Genomic DNA, 7,739 nt, shown 5'->3' with positions numbered 1-7,739 from the left:
ACTTTAACATCTGTCAGGAGCCCAAGACAATCTTTCTCAGACCTGATCATAAGAACCAGGCACAGCGTAGTAAAGAACAGCAGTGGAATGGAATAAGAGAATTTCCCAGGAGTAACTGACACACAACTAGCAGAAGAAATGAAGCTGATTACTGGGAGATCAATGTCTATCAAAAGGGAGAAAGATCATTCTTACCTTTCATGTATGGAAACAATTCAGGAGTCAGATAAATATAATGTCTATAAAACCAATATCAGTGTTTAGTCCTTGGCTTTTAGTGTCCAGTCAGCTTCTGAATTTTTGTTCCCAAGTTCACCTTTTAAAAGTGTTAGGTAGATTTCCCTTGAGCATGAGGATAGTGAGGTCAGAGAGGGAGTAGTTGTTCCATAAGAAATGTTCTCTTAATGGTGTGCATGTGTCTCCATCCTTTATATTTTTTTCTTTGAGAATTCATTCTGGTGTATAGTTACTCTTTAATTTTACCCACGTGGTTGCCATAAAGGCACTTGGTGTATTAGATCAGGTATATCACATTTTGGGAAAGGCATGTGTAGGAATCATAGTATGTTCCAAAACATCATTGCGTCTTGCATAATTCCTGGACCATCTCAACTATAACATCACACACCACTAGAACATTGTCATGTCCATCCAGGGTTTACAGCTGCCAAGATAGCTATATCACTGGAGCACACCTACTTTGGGATTACACCAGTGGCAATGGGCTAGCTCCAGGGCTTGTTTGTATTTTGGGGATGTAGTTTTAATTCTAGAAACAGAAAGGCTAGTTTTTGCCAGTTCTCATCAGATTTGCATATGGACACATCTAAGCCTGTTGTGACAAAAGACAACTCTGGGCGTGTCTACGTGAGATGCTAAGGCTAGGGAGAGACATTCAAAAAGCCTGAGCCTGAATTGATTCAATCTTTGCAGGTTAGTCTAACCTGGCTAGGCTAAAGCAGTTTGTAACCTCACGGACATCCCAGAAATGCAGGCTCAGGCTAGAAGCTGGGTGGGGGGGTGCTAGAGCAGCCTTCCCTTCCCTCACATAGTGCTGAGCTGAGGGGGGTGTGCTCAGGCTTGTCAGGATGCTCTGGTTAGGGAGGGTTTCCCCATCTTCTGACCATCCCAGCAGGAAATTGATAACAGTGTTTATCACCCCTAACTCAGTGCTTATCACCCCATTAAGAAAACAACACAGATATGACCTGTTGATTCTCCCTTTGTCCTGCCTGCTATAGCATGGACTGTAGCCAGCATGTGGTCTACTAGCTAAAACACAGACACCTCTCAGCACTGCAGAGGGGAGGGGTTAATTCCTGCTTAGCAGGGAGTGGTGAAAGGGTGGGAGAGCAGCTGCCTGAGTTGCAGCCAGGGAGCAGAGGGGCGGGGCCAACCCTGCTGTGGAGCAGAGAGCCCCGCCCAGCCCAGACAGCATGCCAGGATGCTGGGGGAGTCTGATGTAACTTAAACTAGCAAGGGCTCTGGGACAGACATTGCATAAACCAGTTTGACTCAAATCAGTTAAGTCTGATATTACATTCAACAAGGTTTATCTCAAACCGGTTTCAGACATTTTCAAACGGGCTCATGTGCACTGAACATCTGCTCTGTTACAGGTTTAAACCAGTTTCTAATCACTTAAACCAGTTTATGTGTAATGTCTGTACCTAGCCTAAATACGCAGTAGACTAATTCTACTGTGTGTTAGCGTGTCACGGCAAAAGCCATGCTAATGCGCAGTAGAATGAATCTACAGCACATAAGCATCACTAAAAAGGCACACACTGACACTACTATGCGTTAGTGCTGGTTGTGCATTGAGTAACTACCTGTTATTACTGGTACTAAACTTAATGCCAGTAACTATGGCACATTAATGCACATGTAGATGCACCCTCTGTCAACAAATCTCTGTAGTGCCTTGTATTTCTCCTTTGTCTCTTGATGCAGTACTACAAGGGAAGACCACAGGCTACATCCTCACCGTGTGGTGTTGAGTCATTAAAAGACAGTGCAATGTTGTGATATAATGTCGTTATGCAGTGACACAAACATGATAGTGCCACGCCACAGTTATTATTCTATTTCCCAAGAGCATAAACTACAGCAAAGCATATTTAAATCAAATCTCAGAAAACATTTCCTGACTGTAAGAAGAGCAGAACAGTGAAACAAATGTCTTGTGGTTATCATGGAATTTTTTTCATTGCTGGTTTTTAAGAATCATCTGTCTGGGATGATTTAGGAGCAGTGAATCTTGCATTTGCGCAGGGGTTGGACAAGATGATCCTTGGTTCCCTCCAATCTTATATTTCTAAAAAACTCAAGCTTAAATTAAGATGTACGCAGACTTTTTGTGTTAAGTCATCTCTGTCATCAGTTATGTTGGGTTTAAAAAAACAATTCAAAACTTGTTGTATCTTTAAACGCAGCCTACCACAGTTTCTGTGGTACTTTTAGTGTGGGTACAGTTTCTTTGTTTTGAAAAAAAATCCCCAAAAGTAAAAATCCTAAGGCTATGAGAGCTGCTCTCTTTCAACCTGATGACTTTGTAGATATAATATGTGAAAGAACTGCACAATTTAGTGGACTGAGCCTGGGGTGAAGTATCAGAAACTCTTAACCCGAACAACTCACAAAGACACTCTCATGGACCCAGAGGGACAGATTTCCACCTCCAGCTTCCTCTGGGCAAAAATGAAGTTTATTTCTTACCTACAGGGACTTCTAATCTTTAATTTTCTCTAAGCCTGATGAAGGGCCTTTGAGCCTTAAAGCTTGCAGAAAGGATTTTTTTTTTTGCAATGTCCTAGTTGGTCTAATAAAAGGTATCATTTCCAAACTAGGAGTTCTAGATGTTTGTATATAAGTGCCAACCTTGTAAATATTTCACACATTAGTGACATGCAACCTCTTCTGAAGTGGAACTTATCAGCACATAGAGGTAACTGTGCAATTGTGTGTAAGATGAGAAGCAAAGAATAATGCCCTATCCAAAAAGAATAAGGAGTATAACAGTTTAAACTGGAATTTGGCCAGTTTGTTAGCATTATTAAAAAGGGGTGCCAATATGCCTTTACAGAGTCGAGATGCTGTTTTTTATAATTGATTGAAAAATAGATTATCTAAAAAATCTCTCATTAAAAATAGGGAGGAAAACATCTACTAGTGAGAATTCTCTGAAGTGGGAAAGGAAATGATCATATTGTCTTTGATATTTTGCTTTTATGGCTCTCCATAAGAAACAAATGATCATTTGACATAGTGGTCAACATAAGGTCTTTACATTAACAGGTAAAAGGTTAGTGTGGAGGAAGTGGCTGTTAATGGATCACAGAGAAATATGTGGCATATTGAAGCAAGGAAGGCTTTTCTTTGCTGCAGCAGAAGTTCAGATGCATAATTCTTCAAGGCTCAACATCAGTTCTGGTTTGATTCAACCCAGGAAGGCAAAGCCTGTAATTAAAAAAAAAATCTTTCCTTCCTGGAACAGGAAATGTAAAAATAGGGACAGTGGGAGGTAAGAATAAAACTACTTTTTATCTCAAGACTACTTTTTTGAAAGAAAAAGATTTAAAATGTCAATGCTCTCCATGTGAAAGCATTGTGAACTAATCAGTTTCAGATATAAACATGCTCATTTGTTCCTTTTTAAGTGCCATATGGGGAAGAGATTAGGGCATACAGAGCCTTCATCCAAACTGATTTCCAAGGCAGTTGCAGCATGTGAGCGAGAACAAGAGACTTGGGTTTGGACTCTAGCTTTGAGCCTGACACACACACACACACTCTCTCTGGCTTCTAAATTTTGGGTTGTCTGACCTGTGGCTCATTTTCACTTGCAAATCCAGTTTGCTTTGACAGCACCAATAAGAACTTTCAAAGTCAGAACTCAATTATCTCAAAGTTGTCCTCTGATTTTCTGGGTGCCGGTTTGAGAGGTAGGCCTTAGCCTTTCGCTCCTTGCTGGCCCATCTCTAGAAAGGTCAGGAAAGATAACGTAAATTGCCATAAGTCCAAAACTTTCCAGAATAAGTATGTCATGCATTTATTTTTATATGTGTATGTATAAGTGCATAACAGGGGTGGGCAATTATTCTGGCTGGTGGGCTACTTAACGAGTTTTGGTGAGCTGTCGAGGGCTGCACACAAAATCTTTCAGAAGATATCATTTTAACAAATTACAGATAAAAAACAAAATCATATACTAAAAATCAAACATGTAATATAATATACTTTAATTTTATTTAAAAAATAATTCTTGTCCTGATTTATGATTTTTTGAGTAGTGTATATGGAGGTGATTGGTAGGTCTGCGTGAAACAGCACCGTTCCGCTTTGACTTCCATTCCGATGGGACAGTGTTTCGTTTCAAGTTTTGTTTATTTTCGAAAGCGCGGTTCCATTTGGTTTCATCAAAACTGTTTTGCTGTTTTGATGCTGTTTCAACATTTTGGCCACCCAGTGCCGGGAAGATCGGTGCTGCCACTGGCCCCAGCCAGCAGCACTAGCCCCCTGTCATCCAGCAGGCAGATTGGGGGCCCATACCCCAGGTGGAGTCTGGCAGAGCCCCTCAGCCTTCCCCGGGGTGCAGGCCCCCAATCTGCCTGCTGGATGACAGGAAGCTGGTGCTGCTGGTGGCAGATTGGGGACCCCCCGCATCCCCGGGAGGAGTTGGCAGAGCCCCGCAGACCTCCCGGGGGTATGGGGGGCTCCAATCAGCCTGCTAGATCGCAGGAGGCTGCTCCTGCCACCTGGGATGGCGCTGGGCGCAGCCCGCACCCAGCACTGGGAAGATTGGTGCTGCTGCTGGCCCCAGCCAACAGCACCAGCCTTCTGTCATCTGGTAGGCAGATCAGGGCGTGCATCGCTGGGAGGAGTCTGGCACAGCCCCGCAGTCCTCCCAGGGGTGCGGGCAGCTCCCGATCTGCCTGCCGGATGGCAGGAGGCTGCTGCTGCTGGCTGGGACCAGCGCTGAAGCCAAGTAAGCCTGGCTTTGAAACTCAAAACTTTTTGAATGTTTCAAAATGTTTCAGATGCCCTTGTTTCATTTTGAAGCTGTTTCAAAGGCTTTTGTTTCATTTCGATTTCGCTGTTTTGAGCTTGAAACGCATCGAAACAGCTTTGAAACGAAGCACCGGGTGAAATTTCGCACAACCCTCGTGATTGGATAATAGCTCAAAATAAAGTCTTACTCTTGTATATTGTGTGTGTGGAGGGGTGTACATGCATCTGGAGGGGTGCGTGCATGCTAGGTCTGGGAGCCAGCCAGGGGTGGGAGGAAGAAAAGGGGGCAGGGGCCACATGCAGCAAAGTTTGCCCAGCCAGTGTGGTGCAGTCCACCCTTGCACCCCATCTGGCCCACGGCTGTCCCTGCAGCGCTCTGCATGGGACTGAGCTCTGCCCGCTCCCACTCAGGTCAGCCCACACCATGCTCCCACCCACACCCTCCAATGGCCCCAGCCCCAGCCAGCATGCATAGCTTTCCACTTGGCTGTTCCTTGTGCTGCTGCAGCTGCCTAGGTACTGCTCAGGTCACACCACTTCCAGCAGATCCTTCTCCTCCTGCCCCTCTGTGCTGCTGCTCCAGGCAGTAGGTAGTGCAGGGAAGTGGTGGCAGTAGCCGTGGGGATGTGTACCAGGCCCCACATGCCCAGCCAGGTGGGCGTGAAGCTGCAGCCAGGTGGCTCCTGCCCCAGTGCACAGGGCTCCAGTTCCAGCTCCCAAATGGGTGGAAGATGGCTGGGAGCTGGACCTAGAGTCCCACGTGCTGGGACAGGAGCTACCTGGGACAGAGCTGCACCAGGAGCAGCCCTGCCTGGCTGTACACATTGGCCAGGGCTGGGACTGTTGGCAGGTATGGGCAAGAGCGTGGTGCAGGCTGCCTCAGGTAGGAGTGGGCAGGGATTAGCCCCATGTGGAGTGCTGCAGGGGCAACCGTGGGCTCCAGATACAATCAATTGGCAAGCTGGATCTGGCCACAGGCCATATTTTGCCCACCTCTGGTGTATAGTATAGTATCACTTCTCGGCCTCTTGAAGGCTCAGATCAAGTATAGTATAGTATAGTATAGTATAGTATAGTATATATGTGGGGGTGGGGTTTGTCTTCTGCAGGACAAGTCCTAGAATTCTCCCCTTTTGTATAAATGCTCCTTGCAAAACACTTCTCCAAGACTGGTAAATGCAAATGGATGCCACACAAGTAGCCTCTGCATTGCTTCTTGTGGGGCAAGAAGAGATCAAACATTTTAGGCTGACCCCTGTGGGTGGCAGTGTTTGTTGTTGTTAGCCATGAAGGCCCAGGGATAGGAGAGAAGCAAGACTTGTGAAGTGAGGTAATATCTTACATTGGATCGAGTTGCATAGTTGGCAGAGATGTCAGACAAGCTCTCAGGCATCAAGTACCCTGTATTGGGTTTGGAAAAGAAGCAGTTGTGGTGCAAGGTAAGTATGAATTAGTACAGTTGCTTTAGTTTAACCTGCTTTTGTTAATGAATTTGATCACTGGAACTGAGCAATTATGACAGAGGAGCAAAGAAACATTAGGAGAGCGGTGTTAAAGGTAAGTTAAAATGAATCATAAAACAAATACGTCTAAGCCCATGGTGTTTAGGCTCCAGCAAAGTTATGAGTTTCTGTTCCCAGGCCTGCGTATTGTGTGCTTCCTTTAAGGGCAAAGACTGAGAGGTCAGGGTTGGAGTAGTTATTTTGAAAAAAGTACAGTTCTGCTGGAGACAGAATATTTGTGTCCTTTAACATTTTTTCTATGGGCAGTGACAGGGTTAAGAAGAGGGTCAGTGATACGTGGGCAGCATGGAGGACAACAATTTTTGCACAGGTCCATTCTCCCCAATATACTGAGGCCACCTCACTCCCTGCCCCTGCAGCCTGAAACTTTTTTAGAACGGTGTTAACTATGTATGTGATCTATATGATAGGCTGGAACAGAGCCAGTGCCCTTGGACTAAGGGTCAGGATACAGGAGGACTTCATTACGACTTGGGTTTCCTGGAGGGAAGTCTAGTCAGAGAGTGGCTTGCATTCTCCCCAAGCTATTGTTCAGTCAAACTTGGACCCTGGCCTTTTCTGTTTATTTATCCAGACTGGCCATCTTCTTGCATGCTACTCCTTGTGTACACAGTAAACAGAGGCAACTCATTGCAGCTGTAATAAATGCACTGCAGCTATGGGTTTCCTCTTCTTCCTGGCGTCATCTAGTACTCCTACTTCTTTCTGTACTATTTCTCCTTTTTGCCAGGCTTATACAAGAACTTATGTATCTACATGGTTTTATTCCCTGTCTACACAACTATGTAATGGAAGTTTTGCCAGTAGAAAACCTGTCCTTAAGTAAAAATGTTTTTTGTTTTTGGTCAAAGACCCATTTTTATTTTCTCCTAAGTTTTTTAAAGAGTCTCCTTTGTGGGCTGGAATTTTCCATGCTTGGCTCTCTGCTATTGTGCTTGTGTATGCTTTTTCCATGCATAAGAAAAGTTACAGGAAGATCTTTTGGTTGTTTCTGATGTGTGGTGGGGGGGAAAGGCTGATATAAATCAGTATTATAAAATAGCATAATAACTAGCAGGGAGTTTATGCCTTAAGAGCCCAGCTTGTAGTAAAATTCAGGAACTGGCCCATTTTCTCCAAGCTAAATTTAAACAAACAGCAGTAATAAAAAGCCTGGCTGGCATTTGGTGCCTTGCAGATAATTCTAAATGGTCTGAGCTTTGCAAT

At 44.6% G+C, this 7,739-nt stretch overlaps 1 protein-coding gene across 3 annotated transcripts in view; it reads left to right on the top strand.

The window, feature by feature from the left end:
* Positions 1-6,434: 6,434 nt before the first annotated feature.
* Positions 6,435-7,739, top strand: part of PRR5L (proline rich 5 like) — an 82,954-nt gene continuing 81,649 nt past the window's right edge. Inside the window, exon 1 of one of the 3 annotated variants that reach the window (XM_025198991.1) lies at positions 6,435-6,449. The gene's annotated coding sequence lies outside the window, so the exon portion shown is untranslated. Of the gene's footprint in view, positions 6,568-7,739 lie in introns of all 3 variants that reach the window. The other 2 variants (XM_025199981.1, XM_025199429.1) reach the window with 2 other exon arrangements.

This window comes from Alligator sinensis, unplaced genomic scaffold (assembly GCF_000455745.1).
Source record: "Alligator sinensis unplaced genomic scaffold, ASM45574v1 scaffold442_1, whole genome shotgun sequence".
NCBI classification, from domain to species: Eukaryota; Metazoa; Chordata; order Crocodylia; family Alligatoridae; genus Alligator; species Alligator sinensis.
Note: the sequence above shows the minus strand (reverse complement) of the source record. Positions and strands in the feature narration are given on the sequence as shown.